Here is a 24,695-nt window from a genome sequence, read left to right on the forward strand (position 1 = left end):
TCATTTGTAGTTTTGAATGTGTATGTAGATTGAGGAGCTTAGGAACAAAGACAAATCTTTAATGTTGTCATAAAAAGGGAAAAAAAACCTCTTTTTTTTCTGAGCAAACATATCCCAGGTTTCGCCTTCCTGCTATTAAATGAATGAATTGCAATGATGTAACTACTGCTTAAGATTTTATCTGATTAGAAAATTCAGCAGTGCCTGACGCTGAATTGTCCTATTGTTCCTAATCTGGAGATATGCAGGATTTTCTACAGCCATTGTAATACTTGTCCCTTTTTACTTTCATGGACAGGTCTGATTACCATTACCTAGGCTATATTTTCCTTATGAAGAAAAAGGCTTTTCATAAAGCAGAAAAGGCTTAATTATGTACAAAACTATTTTTACTGATGATAAAAGCACATGAGCATCCTTCAAGTTGAGTTCCTAAAGCTTTTCCACAGCATGTGGGGTTAGGAGAGGGAATGAACACAAAAGCTTGAATTCAAGATTCCAATGCAGTTTTTCTTTTTCCCCCATAGACCTGGAATCTGCTTCATCTTAGAATCTTCAATTTTTTAAAATATAAAAATAGTATTTCTTTGGGTTCCCATAATATGACAAATATTTGGAAATTTATTTATTCAGAAAAGGGTTGTTTTATTTCTCTGGGTGTAGCTAGAGAATTTATGGAGTAAATAATTTCTCTGCTGCTGCTTTTATGTTAGCACAAAAGCCAGGAATGAGTGAGCAGCCTGTTGCTTTGGCAGTGTTTGAGGAAAGATCTCCCCTCTCCTGTGTCCTGGAGACAAGGTCACACTGGTATGAGGAAAGCCAAGTAACTTCTGCAAATCCCAAATCAGGCCAACAATGCAAGATCTGTCCACCACGCAGATGTAGGTGAAGCCACTTTCCACGCTGCTTTCACTTATGTGTAAGATGTTTTTATTATTTGGTTGTTGTCATCTCTGCAGCACTGATTTCATAGAAACACTGCACTTTGATTCAGTTAAAGTATGTAGGTAGAAGATGTCCTAAAGCAATCTGCCATGGAGAGTGCAGGAAGGCAGCTGACTGCAACCAGAAAGAGCCGTGGAACAAGGTGAACTGCAGACTGCCAGACACTGCACAATATTTCTGTATTTTTGGGAGACTGCATTTTTAGCTCCTTAAGGCCAGTGCTGGATGAGAGACTGGTTGCTGAATGTTCCTCTACAATTTTTAAGTCTCTTTTTTCTGTTTTAATAGTGATAAACTTAAAAATAGAGAGAGTTAAAAGAATTTTTATTGGTTCTTTGTAAGACTCGATGGGGAAGCCCAAAGTTGAAGCATGGTAAAAGAACCTGTACTTGCTGCAGGTGGAAGCAGGGTTATTGCCATCACAATATTGAAAAGGTTTGTCTTTGTACTGATTTTCCTGTTTCCCTTAGGAATGGTGGGATAAAATTTTGGTGAGAAATTGAAGCCCAGCAGCTTAAATACCCACGTACTTCTAGCACAAAATCTGGGCAATTTGCTTTCCTCTTCCTGCTAGCTTGTATCCTGCTGCCTTTTGAAATGGAAACTCTTCTGACCCTCTAACCCTCTTGTTACACAGAATAAAACTCTTTTAATTGTGTTTTGGAGGAGCATGCAAGGAGCTCCCACACTACTAATCAGCTTTGCTGGTTTGGGTCTGTATCTCCCGGTTTCATGTCAGCAGAATAGCTTGATATTATTGCTGCTCTGCATCACTGATTTAATGCTGAAACTTTAAAGGTGCAGGTTCCCATTTCTGTCTGTGTGTTAGTACAGAATGAGAGCAGCTCCTGGGCACCCCTGGCACTACCTGGGACCCTGCAGGGGCACCTGGGCAGGCCCTGCTGTTCTTTGGGGTCAGACAGGGTGATGCCTGCTGGGCAGCATTAACACTGGGCAGTTTCTGGAAGAGACCTTTCATACCTGGTTTTTTTGCAATGTATCTTGTGGAAATGCAGGCCAGCTTTAGTGCCTGGCACCTCTTCACACAATTAAAAACAAAAAGCCCCAAAACTCTTCTAGGTAGAGTCTGTGTTTTGCACTGACCAGAAGCAGGTCTGGATGGATTTAAAACAGACCTGTCTTAAGCTGTTTGAGGTCATCTGCAGCTTTGTTCTGAAGGCTGGGACTGCTGCCTAAAAGTGCCAGAACTTCAGCACTGGATAATACTGAAAAATCCTTTATGCCAGGAAGGTGGAAGCTGGTTAATATAAAATCCTGCCCTGCTGTAGCTCTCCCTTGGGCAGACCCTCACCCATTTTAACACTGTTTCTTACATCATTTGCCTTCTCACTGTCCTCAGAAAATACAAGCACTGCTTTAGCTTTTCACATTTCAGTAAGGTGTGTTTAGCACTGAGGTTTGCCCCAGCTGCAGCCCATGTACACAGAGCTGCTACCCATTTGCTGATGTTTGTTCATGGCTCTGCTAATATGCCTCTGTTTGGCCTTCAGCATTCCAGGAGTAGAAAGGGACTTAACTCAAGTCCTAACTCTCTGATCCTGTTTGATCAGGAACAGTGATGCAGGAGCTACCTGGGACAAATGACTCTACTGAGAACACTCCCAATTGTCCTGTAATAAACCTGCCCACGAGGAGGATAGAGAGGGCAACAGAGATTGAAAGGTCAGCACTGACAGCATGAAAGAAACAAATCATAATGCTGAGGCCATGATGCTGAGAGTGCCCTGTGTCTGAATCCTGGCGTGGCTGGAGCCAGGGGTGTCAGCACGAGTGCCACCCTGTGCTGGTCCCACAGGAGAGCATACAGGATCTCAGCATCCCTTTATCCTCGCCGTGGCTGAGTGCTCACAGGCTTGACTCCAGTGCTGGAGATCTCTCGTGGCAGGAGATCAGAACTCAGCGGGGTCACAGTGCTCGGCTCCCCGTGTGAGAAGGAGCTCTGTGCTGAGGAGGCTCAGTCTGACAAAAACCTGCTGGTACTGAGCTGCTGGTTCAGTGTCCCAGGGAAACAGTCTGCATGGGCTTTGAAGGACTTAATTAATGCCATAACCTTTGGGGGTGTTTTTTTATTATTATAGTAATTTAGACATATAGATCCCTTAAAAGCTTGATCTGTTTTATTGCCGCAAAGCATCCACGAGGTACTGTCGTACACATCAGCGTGAATGAATGTGAGGAGTTTGCACAAATGAGTTTCAGAACACCTGCACAGACTGCAGTTTGGGAAGTTTGATGGGGGAAGTAATTCCTGCAGAGAAAAGGTCACAGTGATCAGAGGAACTGGGGAAACCTGTGCAAGGCCAGGTCAGGTAGAGCTTACACCTGGTGCACCACTACCAGCACATCACGCTTTTGTTCACATGCAGAGATTGATTCTCTCCTGAAGATGAATATCCAAATCTGGATGATTATAGCAGAGAAATGAGATCCCATGTTCTTATCACAAACATGACAACCCAGGATGTGATTTCCTGACTGTGGTTGGAGCCATGTTTGGGTGTCATTGCTCTTAAGAGGTCTTTTCTGATTAATTTTCATTCCAGGGTGTCCTGCAGTGTCCTTGCTGACACCTGCTTACACATGGCATCCACAGATAACTCACTGTTCTTTCTCAGAGATTCAGCCCCCCGCAAGCAGATGTCTTTGGGGCAGGAGAGAAGCAATTATGTTCTGAAGTCACAGAATCACAGACTAGTTTAAGTTAGAAGAGGCATTTAAAGAGGACCTAGTTCAGCCCCTCTGCCCTGGGCAGGGACACCTCCCACTCTCCCAGGTTGCTCCCAGTCGTGTCCATCCTGGCCTGGGACACTCCCAGGGATCCAGAGGCAGCCACAGCTGCTCTGGGCACCCTGTGCCAGGGCCTGCCCACATCCATCACATCATACTTGGTCTGCTCAAGAACTGTAGAATTACTCTGGTAATACTGGATGTTTTCCTGTCAGATGCAACTGAAGGAAGAAGAGTTGCTGTCCGGGATTTGTGACTACATGGTGTGAAAACCCTTCAGGTCAGTTGGAAAGTGATGTGTCACACACTCTGATGCATGAGTAAGGAAGAATGCAAAGACTGGTGGCAAAGTGTGGTTAGGTGGATCAATAAACCACAGGATGTTTTGGATTCTGGAGCTGTAAGGAACAGTGGGAGGCATTGGAAAGTGTATTCACCAGCACCTAGGGACTGCTCCCATGCCTGAATGCAGGTATGAAACTAAGAAGTAGGAAATGGTGACAGGAAGCCTCAAACTGAACTGGCAATACCACAGAAAAAAATAGGGAAAAACAGGAAATGGGACCCCAGCACATCCTTAAACTTGCTGTGCAGCAAGATGTTTGTCTGTGGAGTCTTTGTCCCTTACTGTTTGGGATGATTAAAGTAAAAAAGGCTCTTACCCTAAAGCATGACATTCTTTCCCTCTGCTGTGTTCCTAGATTGTTGATGTTCTAATTTTGAACAGTCTCTAGTAAGTAACTGGTGATTCAGTTTTGCACTGGCCAGGTTCACGTTCTGGCTGTAGATGGGAGGGACGCACATTGGCTCCTGGGAAGGCATCAGAGCTCAGCCTGTGCCTCATTAAACTGATGGTGGCCAGTGCTCAGGTTCAACAACTTTAACAGCCATTCCAAGGAGGAAAAAACCCTCCTGGGCTGGGATGGTCTTTGGCTTTGTGAGAGGTGACTGATTCCAAGGAGCGTTTACACCTTCCAGTGTTTGCTGCTGCTGCCAATGCTATGGGGATCAGGTAACAGTTCAAAAAAGAGGATCTGTAATGTTGTGACTTTTGCTGTAAGTTCAAGAGAAGATAATTAGAGTTGCTGCCCTTGCATTCAGCTGGATTCAGAACAATGTTGGTGCAGCTGCAGAAAGCCCAGAGCTGTTGGAGTGTGCCCTGTGATGTGGTTGACTCAGCAGCTGAACTGAGGAATTTTATCTCTAAGGGCTCTCTACTGAAACCAAAGTATACCAAAACAGAAATTCTCCCAGCACTTTTAAGCAGAGTCCTGGTCAAACTGCTCAGTAGTTTGTGAATTGAGGTGATTGTGCTAATTGGATGTTGGACAAAGGCTGATTGAGTTCATGTCTCATGGCTGGAAATCACCAACACTGAGAGCTCAATTCCCCATGCCTTTATCCCACCACCTCCTGTTTCAGGAGCCACGGCCTTTGTTCATGCCAGAATCCAATCCGTGTGCGAATGAAGAGTGCTCCCAGGTGCCTGGGACCTGGATGCTTCTTCCAGGGAGAGATGATGAAGGATCTTGGCCTTGACACCAATGAGCTGAGCAGCTCTGCTGGGTGTAAGAGCAGGGACAGTCAAGAGAATTTTCTGGACGAGTGTCTGACACTGGCATGGACTGGGGAGAGTTCCCTGATCACTCAACCTCTGACGCAGTCCTCTGGTCTGCAGGACTCTTGTTCTCTGCCTCGGACAAGTTCTTCTGTTGTTAAATTTTCCCTTTTTATGCTAAATGAAGTTTCTATGAACTGAAAAGAGACAATAAGGCTTTATTTGTGTATATTTTGTCAGGGTTTTAAATTTTTTTTGGTCCACCTTTCCTTGCTACTAGCTCTTTCAAATGAGGAAATTCACAGTCATTTTCCCTAGTGGCTTTCATACCCACTTACTTTGTTGACTATTTTGTTTATTGGATTTGTTATTTAGAATTTGTTTCCTTATGGCTCTCTCTTTAATTTCCTCTTCTTTATCAGGGCTGCATGAAGGTAAGCTGAGTCCCAAAGCTATTCTATCCTAAATTCTGGTATTTTATATATATAAAACTTCAGGGCTGATGGCATCTATACCTGAGATTATTTATGGGTTTTCATAAAAAAAGAAAGAGGAAAATACAGAATTGCACAGCTCCTCTCTTCCTTCCCCAGTTCCCAACCCCCTCCCCACAGAGGAGTTTAATGTTAAATGATAAATGTGGAAATTAGAGACCGTCGAGAAAATCCAATTTGGTGAGGAGTTTTAAAAATCCCATAATAAACGCCGAGTGAAATGTATGATTTAATGCGGGGCGCCAATGGCTGCTATTATGTGCTATTAGCAAATCGGGGTTGAGAGTGAATCTTTATCACGGGCGCGCGCGGGCCGGGGCCGCCGCCGCTGCCGCATTGATTTGTGGCCGCTTGTCATAATGACATGGGGAAGCAATGAATGGAAGATGTGCTTTTGATAGGATTGAAGGGGTGCAAAGGGGGGAGAAAAAATTCAGCAAGTTTTCTATCTCTTCTGCCTGATTAGATTTTTTTCTTCTTTTAAGAGCTTTCACATTCCAATAAAAATGCTAAATCAGCTCTGAAGCAGAATTGTTAGGGAGTAAATAGCCAGTCACATTTAAAGGAGGAAAAGATCTGACTTTACAGCTCTGGCTTTACAGCAGCCCATGAGTATAAAGAATATTTCTGGCTCCACAGAAATTACAGTAGTGGGTGGTGTGAGGGTGGTGTCTGGTCAGAGGACCTGCAGGCAGCAGGCACTGACATCTGTGGGATGCAGTTTGTCAGGATGCACAGGAATTAAATCCCCAGTGCTGGCGTTTGAGGAGAGCAGAAACAAAAGTGACTGCAAAGAAAAAAAAACTATAAGCCTTTGCCTTACAGTAACAAATAATAACGGTCTCCTCTGCATCTGGAAAGATTTTTGTCACTTTAATTACAGGTGTTCTTTGTCAGAAACCTGGCCCAGGTTTAATGGGAAAGCAGTGCAATCCCTGTGGTGTTTGGGTAAAGTCGTGTGACTGTGCTGGGAGCTTTCTTGTGAGTCAGGAGCCGAGAATATCCTGCCCAATCATGGCTCTGGTGCAGGCAGGAAAGACAAATGCCAGGTGTGCTCAGGAGGGGATCCGAGGGTGGGGCTGTGTGTGCCTTTGCCTTTCTGATTAGTGGATCCACCTGCTTTTAATTTCCTGTCTTCCAAATGCTGCCTGCCTTGGGAAGGTGGAACTTGCCTATACCCCAAGGAGCAGAGCTCCACTTTGAGCTCCTTTGCAGCAAAGTCTGTACAGGTCTTCTCTCATTACTACCATTATTATTATTATTATTATTATTATTATTATTATTATTATTATTATTATTATTATTACTACTACTACTACTACTCTTTTTTTGGCCAGGCTGAAGAGCTGTGGGCTGAGTGAAGTTTGGATTTCTGATATTTGGGTCCTCCCTTTTGGCCTGGCCAGTCTCAGCTGCTCTTACTTACAGAAACCCTCAAAGAGCAGCTGAGAGAATGTGGTTTCCAGGGCTCGCTCTAAGAGTATGAAATAGCAGATTAGAAATCAATGCAAAGAGTCCAAGTGCCCACTTCATCACTCAGGAGAAAGAAATACAGTATTCCTGGTCTGAGCTGTGTGCTCATTAAAATCACATCCTTTAAAACACCCTTTGAATTAAGCAGTGATCGGTGCAGACGGTGGATTTCACGGCGGGCAGGCGGATGCCATGGTCTGACGTGGTGCTCACCTCACACCCACCGGTCTGGCTGGGCTCTCCAGGTGTGCACAGCTCACGTCCTGCACATCTGCTGCAGAAATTCAGCACAAACCCTTGATTTGTCAAATGGTGCTTTTTTTTGGCAGACCAACCAGAGAGTATCAGCACCTGACCTGTTCCTGCTCAAGAGCATTGACTATGAACCACACAGGGCTGGACACTTCAGGAATCCATCTCACTCCTCAAGCCATTCCAGCACACTCATGCAGGATTGTTCCTGTAGGAGTGAATGAACAATGAACCTATGGGAACCTTTTGCTAGGGGAAAGTGCTCTTTTGGGCCAGTCTTTTGTGGTGTTTGATAAGAAGATAACAACTTGATTCTCTACATTTATGTATGAAGGTAAATGTAGGCTGGGAATCAGCTTTGGGAAGCTTTTGGTGCTAATGTGAGATATTGCTTCTAGAATGGTTGTTACTTCTGAACAGGTGAGTCAGCAAAATTACAGAGGAGCATTCCAGCTCTGGTCTGTCCTGTCCTTTGGCTCCCAGGTACAGATTTTATGGTACAGCACAGGAGGCTGATATGACAACAGCTTTCAAACATGAAGATGCTGCTGCCAAGGGAAAAACGAGTATTTGTTCAATGTTTGTTGTTGGAATGTTTGTTTCTTTAAGACTTAATGGCTTAAATAGCCAGGAGGTTAGATCAGCACCTGGAACCTGGAGTCTGTGCATCACCTGGGCTCCTTTGAAAGCACCCTGGTCAATCTGTCTGTAAGTGCTCAGTGTAACTGCCTGTGTTGTATTACCTGTGCTCTGGGAGCTCAGAGACACCTTCTTGCAGAATGACAGGAAAAGGCCAACTCTGGTCCCTCCCTGTTGCTGCTCATGTCAGGGCTGGGACCCCTGAAATCCCTTCCAGCCCAAACAGTGCTGTGAGTCTGTGATCTGTGTGTTTCACCCCAAGTGCATGGGGGTTGTGTGGCCCTTGGCATTGGATGCAAATTCTGTCAATCTCTGATCACTGTTTATATCTCTGCGTGGTGAGACATGAACAATCATGTTCTTTTGCTTAGTATTTCATGGATAAACCTGGGCACAGAAAACCCTAAACCCACAGTGACAAGGATAGACAATGGAATGGCAAACAGTAACATAATTTTGGGAAGATGCTGTCAGGAGAGCGAAGCTGTGGCATTCCTGATCTATTGTTTTTCTTCTGTCCCTCTTTCTTTCGTTTTTCTTTGGTTGAAAAGGGAGAAGGAGAGAGCAGATTCGAGCAGTAGCTTCTAAAATCACCTCTCTTCTTTCAGTGAGTACAGGTGGTCTATCTCCACAGGCTCCTAAAAGCACATTGATCATTTTCAATTTGGAAGCTTTTCTGTAATAAAGCTTTTGTTACAGCAGACAGGTTTGGGGGTGTTTTGGTGTTACTGTGGTGTGCTGATGTGGGGAGAGGTGAGAGCTGGGCTGGAGGAAGGGAGAGTAGGGAGAAAGGAACAGTGGAACTCAGCAGATATTGTCCTGGTTTGGGATGGTGCTTAGGGGTCCTTGCAGGGTGTAGTCGGTGGTGGAGCTTGTGCTGACAGCAGCAGCTCTAGCAGCACAGAAACACCAGAATTTGGTTATGGAGCTCGCTGGGAGGTACCACACTTTCCTGTAGAAACCTCTGAAGCTAACAGGCTCTGGGCTCGAGAGAGAGAAACCACTCAAGCAATCCATCTGGAACTAATGGGGTTTGTGCCTTTGATAGGACTGTGCTTTTCAATACACCTTCTGTAGCCTTTGGGTCTGGTGAGACCTTAACCTTGCTGTAATCATTTCCACACAGGACAACAAAGGTGGCTATTTAACCCAAAATTTAGTCTGATACACCCTCCCTGGCAAATAAACTTGAATAATTACTTCAAATTATTGGGGAAAAAAATCTGTCTTAATTACATCTCAGAGGATGAAAATCTCCCACCTTGTCTCAGTGCAGAAAGAGCAGATGGCAAATGGAGGTTTCTCTCTGTCTACTAAATGGAATCTGTCTTCACCTACCCCAGACAGTTCTTAGCCTGCTTATTCTTGTGTTAATTAACGCTGGCACCTCATGAGGACTTACCTGAGTCTGGAAGGAGGCACCAGCCATGCTCCTTCCCCATCTCTGGGCAGACCCTACCCCTGTGTCAGAGCCTGCTCTGGCTGCTGTCTCAGGAGGGATGGGATCAGCAGTGATCAGGAGTTTCAGGTGGATCCGAGTCCTGATGCCTTGCAAAGAGTGAATTCCAAACAGTCCTGAATGCCTGGACCCATCAGGAGTTTCATCAACCCCACCAGGCTTGAAACTGTGGGGACAGCCATTAGGAACCTGCCTGGACATGACCAAAGGTGTTCACTCTATTTTTAAAATCACTTCTGGGTCTGGGCTTGACTGCACAAAAATATAAAATAGTCTGTAGTCTTTCATCTGCACTAGTGACAGAATAGCAATCTCCTCACGATTGCTGTGACAGATGTCTGTTGGGAAATCAAACCGTCTGTTCCATGCAGGAAAAAATGCCACCATCAGCTGCCATTTCCCCAACAAAAAGGTGTTCCTGTCCTCCTGCCACCACTGAGTTGTTGCTCTTGTACAGACTCTGAAAATCTCAGTTGTTCCTTGTGAGTGTGCTGTGTCTGTGCTGGAGAGAGCTGCTGCTCTCCAGGGCCAGTCTGGATGCTGCAGAGTCTGGTGGGCACAGGGGAGATAAACCTGGGGCTGTCTCTGTAGGGAAGGGGAGGGGACCTTAATCTGAATCACAAACTTTAAATTTGTTGGAAATGGAAGATTAGCTGCAATAAAAAACTAAAGAGGGAAGTGCCTTGAACTCTCTGAAAATTCCTGAACTTCCTATTAGTAGATCTGTGTTTAGAATAACGTGAAAAATCCAAGTTCTCCAAGCACTGAATCATGTGCATTTGCCATTAGTCTGCAGTCACACAGCCCCATCCAACTCCATCCCTCCTGTGCTGGCTCTGGGCTCATGGTGCAGCAAGAACCTTCATGGGCTCTGTAGCATCTCAGCTGTGGAGATTCATCACTGGCCTGGTGATTTTGCAAAACATTTGTGTTCTCCATACTTTATTAGTCCCTGACAGACTCAATGTTTATAACATACTTCTCAGCAAGCTGTTTGCAACTCATCGCCCTGCTTGCTTTATAGTCTATAAATATTTAATTCTTTAATAAACTGCTTATATGTAATATCAAATGACTGATGTACTGCTCTCCCCTCTTCAGCACTGCTACTATTTGCAAAACAATTCTTTTGGTGTTTTGAATAGCAATATATTCGATAAATGCTTGAGTTTCCTTTTCCTAACTAGCAATTTCTTCAGGGTGTTTGGTGAATTGACAAACAACACAATAGCTCCTGCAGGGCTCTGGAAGCTGCCCTTTCCTACAGTCTCCATGGGGAGACTCCTAAATGGTAACTGTCCATTCCAAATGGCTGCACTCTGAGTGTCCTGGACCCTGGGGTGATATTCCTGCTCGTATTTCCCCCGTGCATGTCGGGAAGTGGCAGGAAGCATTGGAGCACACTGGGCACTGTGCAGAGCAGGGTGCTCCATGGGGGTGTCATGGTGAGCATCCTGACTCTCACTGTGATGCACCCCACTCCTTCTGCCTCACCCTCTGTACGCCCCACGCTCATTTTCCCAGCACAGAGCCCAGTCTCCTTGCTGCTTCTCTTTGGCAGCCCTGTGGGAAGGGTGACCCTGACTGTGTTTGGTTCTAAGCTTTGTTCCATCTTCCCTGGGGGTTTCTCACCTGAGCAGCAGGCAGCAAGTCGCTGGTCCCCAGCCTTTGGGCTCCTCCTGGAGTGGCAGATCCTGTCTGACATGCAACAGGAGCAGGAACATTGAGGACTGCAGGAAAAGCGTCAGCTGGATGAGGTCATGGATCTGCTCTGCAGCCTGCTCCGTGTCTGGGTCAGAAAACCCTCTGAGGCTGCCAGGCAGCCATGGTTAGGTGGTGGTGGGCTGCACTGGGTGCACCTGGCTCACAGGATCTCTGCTTAGAGGGGACAGGCCTGTGGGGCTGGCAGGGAGGGCTGTCCATCAGCACGGACACAGGCAGGGATGGTGACACTGTGGTGGCACCACCGTGTTTGTGCCTCCCAGCCTGTCCCTGAGTCCTTGTCTTTCCCTGCACCTTGGGGCAGGTTTCTGCTCAGGCTTTGCCCCGTGAGTCCCCTCCCTAAGGCTTCTGGCATGCCAAGGCACCATTCAGGACTGGGCACACTGCTCTGCCAAAACCAAAAGGGCTCTGCACCTGGAATGATAAGGGCATGGTAGAGGAATGGCCTTTCTGTAGAGTCCCTTCCTGCTGGTTTCAGTTCCGTATTCCCAGGCTCTGTTTGGTCTGCACCCTTGGTACTGAGCTGCTGGAGACCAGAAGGATGAGGCAGAGCCAGGCAGCACCATTGGGGTTGGTGTTCTGCAGCGTCCAGACCAGCAGTGCCACAGTGCTGGGGGCAGGAAGGCACTGGCTGGGTGGTTGATGGGGTGGAACTAGATTTTCATTAAGGACCTTCTGACCCAAACCATTCCACGGTGCAATTCTCTGCAATTCTCAGACCATTCCATTCAACCATGGCTGCTCTGCTCCCCACAGATGGCTTTGGGCTCTCACTTGTCTCCAGGCTGGTTTGACTGCAGGCTCCTTGTCACCAGGGTGGCAGCATGCCTTAGCCCTGCCCCTGAGAGGCTGCGTGGGCACGGGCAGGACATTCCCACACAGCTGGTGGGCCAGGTTGCCAGCTGGGTTATCCTCGATGTCCAGAATTTTTGCAGGCAGTTTGTAGTGGCAAGCCCAGATTTGGAATTGCTGCCCAAAGGCCATCCTGGCATCCTGGTTTTGATCAGACCTGGCAGCCTGTTGTCTTTTCTCAGTCTCCTGGGTGCCTTTGCAGGAAAGGGAGTGCAGAAGGGACACATCTGTTGAGATGTGGGAAGGCAATGGAGGGAGGTGACAGCTGGATGGGGCTGTGGTCATGAACAGCATGGGGCAGCAGCTGCCAGCTCCTCTACAGCTCTTTGCCCCCTCTGCACATCGGTCCCTAGACACAGAGCAGAGTGTATCCCTCCTGTCTGGGGTCTCCTTTGAGCTGGCCTGCCTAAGGCCTGGTTCCTGTGTGCCTGGGGGTCACAGCCTCCGTTGGGCAGGCTCTCACATCACTGCTGTGTCTGTGACAAACAGCACACCCTCAGGGACAGTGGGGCACCCTGCTCTGGCCACCAAGGGACTGCTCAGGAGCCTTTCTGGAGCCACAGCTATGGTCTGTGCATGCCCAGAGCATGAGTGCAGAGGAGGATTCTCTCACAGAGGGTCCCATCTGCAGGTGACCTCCCTCTCCACTGCCTCTCCCCTTCTGAGTGCAGAGGAAAGCAGAACTCTCTCCCTGGGACCACGTCTGTTTGCAGCCCTGGTCCTGCCCAGCACCAGGGGTGCCAGGGGACTGCAGAGCTGTCCAGGATCAGTGCAAACACGAGGCACAGATCCCTGAGCTGATGTCACAACAGTGCTGCTGTTGACTGCTGGCTCGCTCTGCCTCTCTTTGTTCACTCCTTGCTCATGGATATGGGCGCGGGTCCCAACCCAGAAAACAACAGACACAGCAACCAAGGGGTTCTGTTCCCCACATCGTACTTACTATATTCAGGTACCATTCACTACTCTGAGGAGAAGGGTGAGGGTGGATCTGACCAGTTCTGGACTCCCTGTCCCCAGCAGGCTGCCCAGTGGCCAGAGCTGCCCTGCCCCAAGACCCCGTGTCCCACTGACCTGTGCTGGTGACCCCGCAGCCCCTGTGTCGGCGCTCTGTCCCTGGGGGAGCATGCATGCCAGCCTGGCACCAGCCAGCCCTGGTGGCCTGCTGTCACTCCATCGCTGAGCTGTCATCAGGCCCCTCCTGTGTCACTGAGTGCAGCACTGAAAACATTCTCCCTGCAGCTCCTTTCCTCCTGTCCCCCTCGCACCGCACACTTGGTGGTGTTTCTGGGTGATAACTAGGAGCCATCCAGGCAGTCCCAGCACTCCAGGTCTCCAGCAGCGAGCACACCCGGTGCCCTGGCTGAGGGATGAATGATGATAAATAAGTAAATCACATGGTGGGCTGAACGATTTCCCCAAATGAGCCTGTTTGTCCCAGGCACCGTGCAATACCCTCTTCTCCTTGGCGATAACCTTTCTGTGTGCTCACATTATGCATGTATTCATGTGACTTCCCCTGCCTCACTGCCACCTCTTGATTTAAATAAAAATAATTTATGTGGACATTCCTTCAGTTAGGATTCCCCCCCCAATAATATTTCCTTGATGCTCTGAACCCAAATGGGGTCGTTATGCTTTTGCATATCATTAGGGCTTTATGAAGAACAACAGCGACATCTGCATGTGCCGCAGTGCCACGGAGATGGGGGGAAAATACGGAAAACAAACCCCAAATGAGCTCCAAGCTCATCTGGCTCTGTCTTTCCTCAGTGCCTTTGCCTCTATCACGGACACAAGTAATTGTACAGTGTAATCACATCACGGCTCATCTGAATATTCATAACTGACACAAAGACTTGGAGGAGAAGAGAAGTGGGGAGGAAAAGGAAGGTAATTTAAATATAAAACAGCATTTCATTCGGAAGCAAAGTTCCCCGTCCAGCTTAAGAGATTGTCCTGGTACTGATTTTCTCTGTCCATCTCCTGTACAGGAGCGAGGGTAGTGGGAGCATCGCACCTGCAGCCCCCGCTGTGGAGAGAGAAAATAAAGCACAACAACAAACAGCAGCAGAACTGCCCCTAGCCAAAGGGATGTTTGAAGAGTCGCCAACAGTGGCTAACCAGCTGCTGGTCTCCAGGAAAGAAACAGTCTATTGAGGGAGCTTTATAAAGACCCCAATTAATATGTTATGCATGTATAAGATCTACAAAGAGCCCACTGTGTTCCTCCCCCCACAGCCACCACCTTCTCTTCCTGATCAATGCCAGTGGAGAAGGATCTGTGCTACCAAATAATTGATTAATCACTTCAGCGGTGAAAACGCCCCTCTCCAAAACAGAGAAGAAAAACAAACACAAAAAGACGCAACAGTTCGCTAATTAGCGTGTAAATTACCGCTGGTTCCATCCTTCTTTGTGCCTTTAAAAAGGAAAAGAAAAGGGAGAGAGTAAATATAATCCCCATCTTAATGTACATGCTGTCTTCATTTCTTTTGTATTACTTTGGTATCCTTCACCAGTATGAACACAGCAGTGTGGTGTTGAAGCTGTGGCTGATTCTGCTAGTTCGTTCCCCAAAGAGCTCCTATTTCCATTCCACTGGAGCTTATATTCCTTTAAATGTCTAGCGCCGCATCATTTCCCCCTTTCTAATACATCACTCTGCTGGAATTAGAAGAATCCAAGGTTATATCCAACTTCAAAGGTTTCCAAGTCATCATGATTTTAGTAAAAGTAGAAGACAGATCATGGAACAAGTCCCTGGCTTTTGAAGATAGGCATCACAGGGACCTTCCTCCCTCTGTCTCGTTCTCGCTCTCCCACTCTCTCCCCCCAACTTTGTACCTCTCCAGCTCTGAATGTCCCGCGCTAGCGTGGTTTAATGATATGCAAATGAAATATGCATAAAACCATTCTACTGTATGATGATTAAACACTGGAGACATTAGCCGCCGACGCTTCACTGTTTGACTATAATAATCTTCCCCGAGCATCCACTTTGACTGCGGAGTTATGGAAACCCATAGCAGTTGGCAGAGAGGGAGTAAGAGAGAGCGAAGGAAGGAGAGGTGCAGGGATGTATCACCCATCTCTGCATTTATCCCACTCCAGGAGACATTTCTCCTCTTTGTACTGCGTTCCTACTGCTGTCTTTTGTAATCCATCCATGCGGTTGCACCAGGGCAATTAACGGGAAAAAACTCTCTTTTCTCTTAATGTTTCAAAGCTCATTAGCCAAACGATTATTCCTCATTAACAGCGAAAGCTCATTCATTAAAAGAAAAAATATGCCCAAAAGATGCCAGCACTGTTAATCCTGAGCCCTCTAGCTGGGCTGTAGATCCCATGCTAGTATTTTCCATGCAGAAGGGAAGCGCACCAATCCAAAAACAAAAACAAAAAACAAAAAAACAAAAACAAAACAAAAAAAACCAACCAAAAACAAACCACCAGGCAAAAAGAAAACATTTTGTGAGTTTTGTAAAATCCACAAGAGAGGCAATTAATATTCCCATTGTATGACTTTATTTTTTGTGTCTCCCTTTTGTCTCCAGTGCCCTTCCCTGGCTCAGCGCCCAGTGCCAGCAGAGCACCTTGCAGGATCCTCAGCAGCGCAGACACCGTAAGTAGCCAGCTGTCCCTTGTCCAGGAGCCCCGCGCCCTCCGGACCCCGCGGAGCACCCGCACGGCTCCTTCCCCTGCTCGCCCTCCGAGTGCCACCTGGGCTGCACCAGTAGCACCTTCCAAATCTGTCTTCAAGTTTGTGCATGTCTGTGTGGCATCCCTCCTCCTCCTTCACTCCCATAGTGGATCTCGTGAAGGGCTTCAGATCGGCCCCATTCATCTCCCTGGTGATAGCAGTGAATGTAGATAAATCTCTGCTGCCTGCTTGCTGCTCCAGTATGATTTTTATTTTGTCTTCCGTGTACACCTAGGTCAAAAAGTGGGAAGTATACTGACGGTGGGTGAGTGTGTGTGTGTGTGTGTGTGTGTGTGTGTGTGTGTGTGTGTGTGTGTGTGTCTCTTCCTCACTCCCTGTCGTTCTCTCTCACAGAGGCACACAAACACTCCTCTCCCTGCGTGTGTTACACGCGTGCACACAAATAAATACCCGCACACGGACACGTGTGTGTTCACACACACATCTCACCACTCACAGCTGCTGTGCCCCGGCCCAGGGGTGTGTGCGTGTGTCTGTGTGTCTGTCCGTGCGTGTATGTGTGTGTGTGTCCATGTGTCTGTGTGTGTCTGTGTGTCTGTGTGTGTGTCTATGTGTGTCTGTGTGTCCGTGTGTCTGTGTGTGTGTCTATGTGTGTGCATGTATGTGTGTCTGTGTGTGTGTCTGTGTGTGCATCTGTGTGTCCGTGTGTCTGTGTCTATGTGTGTGCATGTATGTGTGTCTGTGTGTGTCTCTGTGTGTCTGTGTGTGTCTCTGTGTGTCTGTGTCTGTCTGTCTGTCTGTCTGTGTGTCCGTGTGTCTGTGCGCACTGCTCCGTGTGCATACTCAGGCATCTCGCTACTCCGTCAAACATTCCCTCTCCTCCCAGCAGAGGCTGTGTGCAGGCTGATCCTGCCCTGCAAGAGCGGTATTCCTTCCTGCCTTCCTTCCCTCGGCTGCTCGGAGACCTTCGCGTTCCCTGTCGGGTCCCTCCCGAGCTGCAGATTTGGCACCTTTCCCTGGGCTTGTCCAAACGGCAAATGGCATCGGCCAGAGCTCCCCTTCTTGCAGCTTCTCCGGGCATTTCTCCCTCCATGCCGACTACTCCCTTTTGTTTGTTGTTGACTGGGCTGGGTGTGGTTGGGGTTTTTTTGGCATTAATTGTAAACGAACCTGAATGGCAAAACACGCCAACAGCTTGCGGGGGGGGAAGAAAAAAAAGCCAAAAAAAAAAAAGAAAAAAGAAAAGCCAAAAAAAAAAAAAAAAAAGCCCCACACAAACACCTTCTGCTGCGACAGATGCCCATGTTGCCCCTGGCATGGAGAGCGGGCGCAAGGGAGTTTGTTGATGAGGTTTTTTCGATTGCTGTGTTTATTGTTCGCATTTCCCTTTTCCATTTATTTTTAAAGACTCCAAGATGCCGGCCTCGGCTTGGAAGAGCGGTGTCATGGCGGAGACGGCGGCCTTTGTCTCGCAGGGTGTGAAAGCATCCGTTGTGCTGGCTCCACTGCGGCAGAAGGATGTCTAAAGGGGGGAAAAGTGCTGGAAGTCCGAGTGGTGCAGCGCTGGGGGGGAGCCCCATCCCCATGTGTGCGTCCGAGGAAGGGCTGGAGCAGCCTGGGCTGTAATCCTGGCACTCGCGCCTGCGGTCGCTGCCTGCGTTTGCTCCTGGGGGTCTGGATAATCTCCCCTGGCTCTACGGCAGTGTCTGGCCCGCGCTCAGGGCCCCCGTAACATATACCCGCTGCCGCGATCGCAGGGAGCTGTGGCGTTGCCACTGAATGGATGGCACTGTGCCAACTCCGCTGCCATCCGCCCTTGCAGCTCTTTTCCTCCCTCCTCCCTCCCGCTCTCCCCTCCTCCTCCTCCTCCCGTCGACTTGATGTTAATTAACACACGGGTTAATTGATTTTAAAAGCTGAAGAATTACAGTTAAGTTTTCCCACAGGGTACGGCCGCCAGCCGCCTGGCACGGCTGCGCCCGGCGCGGCTGCGGGGGCCAGGGGCGCCCGGCGGACCGGGGCTGGGGGGCTGGCACTGCCACTGCAGCCTGTCCTGACACGGCAGCCTGTCCTGACACGGCAGCCTGTCCTGACAGACACTGCAGCCTGGCACTGCCACTGCAGCCTGGCACTGCCACTGCAGCCTGTCCTGACAAATACTGCAGCCTGTCCTGACAGACACCGCAGCCTGGCACTGCCACTGCAGCCTGTCCTGACAGACACTGCAGCCTGATCCTGCCAGCACATCACCACTGCCTTTTGCTACCACCCACCACACCCCTACCCTCCGTGTCCGTGCACCTGTCTCAGCCCGGTTTGGGCAGCCGTGCCCCGCAGCCCCAGGGCAGCCCGGAGCGGTCACAGCGCACAGAGCGCCCGGCACGGGCTTGTCCTGCCTGCCACAACTTGGCCCCCGTGATCGCCTGCGATGTGTGCTCGGGGTGAAGCATCACAACCAAGGGAAAGTTAGTTTGTTGTCATTACGAGAGAAATAACCCACGAGGGCTTTGGATTTTCGCTCTCCCTTGCCCCAGCGTGCAGCTGGTGAGGGTGACAGCGTGGCAGGAGGAGGCGCAGCAGCGCTGGGAACTTGATGCTTTCACCTTCCTGTGCTTTCATTTTATTTCATTTTGTTTTTTAAAAGCATGAAGCAAGTGAAGCGACAAGAGGAATCCATTATGCAAATCAGGTCACATTTGCATAACGTCTTATGACTGGAATATGCAAATGAGTTGTATAATTTATGAGTGCCAGTGTCTGTCTAAAAGTGTTTCCCAGAATTTATAAAAACTGCGGCGTGGGAAGGCAGCTGCCGGCTGCCCTGCCAGGAGGGTCCACACTTGCTTTGCAAAGTCTGCTTGAGTCTGGGAGTGCAAACGTCTGGGAACAAGAGCTGAGCCCCCCTTCCCACCCTGTCCTTTTGCTTTATTTATTTCCCATTTCTCCCTCTAGCAAGCTCCCACCTGCTCCCCTCGAACTTCTCTGGGGATGCATGGCTAGGGCCAGGGCAGCGGGCTGGACGGCCGGGCAGTCCCACAGGTGGCTCAGCCAGGGCTTGCTCGTGTCCCCTGGGGCTCTCAGCAGGCACAGAGCCCCTGCACTCTTCAGGTAAGGGAGCTCTTAGGCACTGAGGAGCTGCTCGGAGCCTCTCACAGTGGGATTGCAGCTGGTTTGCATCCTGTCCCTGATGGATACGAGCCTGTGACCTCGGGGAGAGCTGCAGGCTCAGCACAGGGAGGGACCCTGAGGGTCCCAACGCCGCAGCGCTCGGGGGCAGCACTGGAAAGGTCTCTGGAATATCCCGACATTCAGGACAGGTATTAAGACATTTTCTTTTCTTTTCTCCCTCTTCTTTGCATGTCTGGTGATCTGGGGAGCACCGAGAGAGTGCATTTGGGCTCTTGCACCTGGGTGAGCCACTGTTCTGAGCTGTGTGCACAGGGAGAGGATAAATAATAATGTGCAGGCCCCTGGAAGGCTGCGTGGGTCACAGCCTGCCACTCTGGGCAGCATCTGATGAGGAGCAGCGGGCTGGGAGAGCCCAGGGGTCAGGGCAGCTCAGCCTCAGCCTTCCTCAGCTCTGCGAAGTCCCCAAAAGGGCTTTTGGGCAAGAAAGTGTGATTTGCTGTTCTTGAGAGTCTGCACTTCAATTGTAAAACTCAAATGTTTATCTCCCTGGAATCACTTTTGGTGTTAAATGCCTTCAAAGTGAAGAATCTCACACTTTCCATCAGTTTCAAAATACTGTGCCTGTTTGTGGTTCCTTTAGTGGATGCAGGTACAGGCTGTGACAGTGAGAGTCACACTGGCCATCCCCAGGACAGAGCAGTGAGTTCACAGACTGTGCTTTTTCACCTGTGACTGGAGATTTCTGGTGTGGGACTATGAAGAGTCCCTCCACATCATGTACAAGGCAGGCCAGCACGTAGTCTCTGTGACAGGGCAGTGAGAGGAGAGGCAGCAGCAAAGCCAGACTCTGCAGCATCTCATGCTTGCTGCTGCTCAGGGCTGGTGCCTGTCCCCACACCGAGTTTAGCCATGTGCCCACTGGCATTCCCTGTTGTTATCATTTCCAGCTGGGTTCCCGTTCAACTTTGTCACTCCACTGCCTGCTTCCATTCTTCCAGTACCAGTTTGGAGCAGTAGGGTACAGTTGCAGAGAACTCCCCGGAGCTGCAGTTTCCTTTCCACCTCTCCTGGGTAAGGCATGCACCGTCAGGCAATGCCAGCTCGGCTGGATGTATAATCCCAATTTCCCACTCTTATCCATGCCAATCTCTGTGGCAGTGGCAGCTGCTGGTGCAATGACCCACATTCTGAGCTGGCAGCTCCTTCCCTCCCTTGCTCAGTCTTGCAGAAGGGTGACGTGCAGACAGACTCTAAGCATTGTCTGAGCAGGTCCACGAGGGCACCAGTGTGCCAGCAGAAAGCATCAGCCATTAGCATCACATCACCACCTTGGCACACCTGATGGATGTGCCCAGCATTAGGAACAGCTTGACTGCATGGGGCTTTTTGCCTGATGGTAAGAGATAAATACAGTTTTAAGCAAAGTGTGTAAAATCTCTAAATCTTTAACAAATCTCTAATTAATCCCAGCTAAGTAGATTAAAGCTAACTGCAGGCTTTAAAAAGAAGCAAGCTGATCACTTGCAGGACAGAGAAAATAAATACAATGAAAGCAATCACAGTGTAAATGTGCATCTCCCTTGTTCCTAGTGTAGATAAAATTAGGATAGCAGGATTGCAGCCAGACCAGTGGTCCTGGGTTCGATGGAGGCAAAGATTCGGTGAGATGAGGCAATACAGCACAATTCTGTATCAAAACAATTACTCAAAATCATCAAAGATGCTACAGGCAGATTTTGTCAGGGTGCTTCAGACTTAGGGAACAAAGTGGTGCTGTGTGGACAGCATCTTCAGCAAAACAGGACAGGCTGCTGAATTCCCAGGTGGAAATCAGGATCCTTGTTAAGATTCATCCTGATGTTAAGGTCCCAAGCATCAGACAGGCATGTGTGTGGCTCTGCTACTCTGCACAGTGCTCACTTCAGCTGATCTGTGTTTGTAAAGATGGCTCTGACTGGAAATTACATGGTTAATCATCTTGGCACAGTGGAATTAGACTTTTCTTCAGTAACTGAAGGAGCAGATTTTGTAGGATTAGGCTCCTAGCTGGAGAGATGTGGTGTTTCTCTTCCTTAGAACCATGTGCTCCTTTCCTAAGTGTAAGGTAGAGGAACATCACTGGCTGTAGCTGTCACAGCACAGGTGACAGCCTCCAGCAAAGAGCAGCAGTGCTGCTGCAGATCCTCTCTGTAGTCTCTCAGCAGTCCCTGCCAGCTGGTGCCTGCTCTCACCGTGCCTGTGGCTCCTGCTCCCCACCCTGTCACCCTTCCTGGTGTTTTACCCAGCCTAGTGGTGCCCACTCATTTTGCCAGCTCAGTGATTCTGTTTATTTTGTTTTTGCCACTGTCACTGTGCTGTCCCCAGACCCAGGACTGGGACTTTCTGCTCCAGTACTCAAATGTGTGTGTCTCAAGGTAGCACCATGATAACCCGTGCTAAAACCTGCATTGTTATTTCCTGCTGCTGTGATCATATACTGGAATGGAAACTCCGGTATTCGACCCTGAAGATCCAGGATAACAGCAGGTTTTTGGGGTCTGGGGGTGAGCCAGAGAACAGGTGATGCAGGATAAATCTTCTGAAGGGACAGAAAGTGCTCAAACCTCATGAGCATATGCCCAGAGGAGGGAGGTGTTGGTGCTCCCCCACTTTGGCAGGTGGTGTTTGGCTCTTGGAGAGAGCTGACATTCGGGAGGGTTTTGTGAGCAGAGGGGGTGGCCACATCCCTTGTCCCTCTCCCACCCATGAGATGAGCAGAACAGACCTGACTCAGGCTGAGCCCTCACTGCTCAGCCAGAGAGCTTTAATGGCAGAAGGAAGAAGTGAACATTCCAAAGCTGCCCCAGAAAAGGGCTCCTAAAATGGTGACAGTTCAGTTCTAATGAAGTTACACTTTGTCTATTCATGGAAGGAGATGGCTCAAAACAAGGACAGGAGGGTGCCCTGCCTTAGCCCAGCTCTACCAAAATGACGAGAGGCTCATGTTGTTGCTCTCAGGTGACCATAGGATATTGTTCTCAGGTGTTGTACTGAGATGAGCTCTGCTCCCCTTCCTCCCAAACAGGCAGCTTCCTCACCCTGCAAACTGCCCCAGGGCACAATAAGTAGGTTAATGCTTGCTTTAGGGTTAGCCTGAGGGTGAGGGTTCCCTGCAGGAATAGCAGAGTGAGGTTTCCTCTGTGCCTGTGTGAGTTCGTGTGTCGGGATGCCTCCAAGGCAAATGAATTCCTACTGCTCCCATTTCATCGCAGTGTGCCTTTTCCTCCTTCTTTGGGACAGTGATGTTCCTTGGGATGACAAAGCTTTGATTTTAGTTCTGCCAGGCTCATATGCTTTTCTTTGCATGTTTTTTCCATTTGTCATTCGTTCTTCCATTTCCCTGCTTCCCAGTCCTGGTTGTGGCCAGGGCAGGCAGTGGGAGCTCCAAGGGGGCTGCGTTGCCCACTCCTCATGCTTCAGGCTGCCTGTGCTCTTCTAAGGCCAGACTGGCTCCCGGAAAGGAAAACAAACCAAAACATGTCAGTGGTTTTGAATTACAAATCTGGGTGTTCAAAATGCATGAAATGAGAAATTTCGGGTGCTTACTGCAACATGAATCCACCTGTGTTGGACATGAGTGGCATTTCCTATTTATGCTCAGACTCCTGAATACAAAATTAAGACAGACATCGAGGCAGCTGTGGATGGGTCAGGTTGGTAAGAGGGAGGGTTTGGTGTGTTCATCATTACAGACTTTGGCTGTGGCAAAGGAAAGTTAAAAAGGTGCCTAGAACCAGATATTAAATTTTGAATTTCCTATTTATATAGTAATGTATGAAGTTCCTGTCTTTAATTTACACGTAAATATTGACTCATATTTTTACATAAAAATAGTATTGACATTTTCTATGGGAATATTCTCTTTTTGACAGCATGCCATTTCTTGACCTCCATTCCCAAACCACAGAGCCTGCCATGCTGGTGTGGTTCAGCCCAGCCTCAGGTGTGAGTGCCTGTTCTTTGCTGACCTGCTGCGTGCACAGATCCTGCCCTGGAGATGGATCAGCACATGCCAAACGTGGTTGTCATGTGAGGGATTCCTCAGCCTGCTGTTGAGGAGCCTGGAAGTGTTGGTGGGTGGCAAGCAGTGGTTTCAGGGCTGCCTGGGTGGGGAGCTGCCTTCAGTGACAGACACAGCCGTGGATTGTTGTGGCTGTTGTGGTACTGCAGGCAGTGGATCCTTGCAGATAACTCCTTGTCTTCCACAGCCAGAACAGTAATGTATTTCTTTGTGGAACTGCTGAGGACTCACAGTGTTGCTTGAAACACATGAAGTGCTATAGATTTGTTAAATGCTTCACAAATTAGAACTAGACACCTTGAACCAAGTGCCTAAAATTAGAGGACAAGTCTTGGGCTTGAGTCTCTCTCGGTCTCTGTTTGGCACTTGGAAAGTGCAGATGATAAAACTTTTTTCTTCCAGGGTTGTTGAGATTAGGGTCTGTCCCTGGAGAACTGAGAGTGATGAATGCCATAGAAATTCCACAAGCAGATTAACAGTAATGTTCTGTGAGAGGTTTGAAAAGTGGGCACTAAATGCAGGTTGGAGCTGGAGCCACACACGGAGCTGTAGTAGTCATAACTGACTGATGCCTTTTCTGTGCACGTGTGAATTAATAACTACAGGATAGTGTGAGGTGTGCATCAGAGCCCATTGCAAATACTTATGCAGGAGATTCCAGATTATGCTGGCCACCTTGATTCTGTCATATCCAGTGTTCCAATAGTGTCTTGTAATTGTAGTGTTCTGCTAAAATAGTTCTGCTGTAAGCACTGTTCATAAATTAAGAAATTCCATCTGCACTTGTGCATGTTTCCATACTTAGTCCACCTAATAAGAACTGTGAGGTTCATCGTCCTTTGAAAGCTTTCTCAGTAGTAAATGTGATCAGAGACACCAGAGCATTCTCTTGGCTATCAATCTGCAGATAATAGAAGGTCCATTTCTTAAGTACACACAGAAAAAGAGAAGAAGAAATACTGGCTATGACATAAAATGAATTGTCTTCCTCCATGCCCTTGTAACCTAGGGCATGTAGTGCAGGCTGCCAGCCATCTCTTTACAGATTTAGAAGTGCTGGAATCTCTCTGTCTGTAGCAGGCTGCCTGATGGATTGGTGAGTAATGGACTCGGGGAGTGCATTACCAGCGCCCAGACTAATGGCTAGCACTTGCCCATGGCTTTGGCTATAGATCATCCACTGTGCTATTCATAAGCTCTTGCCAGTCTGTCTCTGGCACTCTGCTGCTGCTCCAGCACCGTTTGCCTGACGAATCTGCACCAACTGCCATGTGCTCAGAAGGCGAAGAGTAAATAAGGAGAAAGGAGTGAGTACCAGTTCTCCAATTCTCTTGTTCTTTGGAGGACAGGTTAAAGGACAAGGCAGCAGCCTGGAAAGTACATTTGGGCTTGCTGCACCAATGAGGCACTGTCCTACCACTGCCTGAGGTACCTGTGCCTGGGATCTTTTCTTTCCCAGGCAGACCAATGTCACAGCTCATGGCAAGGTAGGAAGGGGAGGGAGGGGTGCTTGGGGTGCTGGGTGTGCCTCTGAATCGGTTTCTGCAGTGTTGGAAGAGGCACCTGGATGGTGCTGTCAAGATTTGGCTGTTTGTGAGCTAAATGAGGTAGAACCAACCTTCCCAGCAAAGACCATCTCCAGGGCTGGCTCTGATGGACAGGGCAGGTTGTTCAGAGAGGAATGAATTGCTTCCAGTCCT

The 24,695-nt window shown here is 48.5% G+C and overlaps 1 long non-coding RNA gene across 4 annotated transcripts in view; it reads left to right on the forward strand.

The window, feature by feature from the left end:
* Positions 1-24,695, forward strand: part of LOC117001378 — a 72,163-nt gene that overhangs the window by 30,500 nt on the left and 16,968 nt on the right. The window contains exon 2 of one of the 4 annotated variants that reach the window (XR_004419034.2): positions 15,700-15,767. This is a non-coding gene — a long non-coding RNA (uncharacterized LOC117001378). Of the gene's footprint in view, positions 1-12,555; positions 15,768-18,222; positions 19,124-22,649; positions 24,303-24,695 lie in introns of those variants that run through there. The other 3 variants (XR_004419033.2, XR_004419035.2, XR_004419037.2) reach the window with 3 other exon arrangements.

The sequence above is a fragment of the Catharus ustulatus genome, chromosome 11 (genome assembly GCF_009819885.2).
Source record: "Catharus ustulatus isolate bCatUst1 chromosome 11, bCatUst1.pri.v2, whole genome shotgun sequence".
In the NCBI taxonomy this organism is placed as follows: Eukaryota; Metazoa; Chordata; class Aves; order Passeriformes; family Turdidae; genus Catharus; species Catharus ustulatus.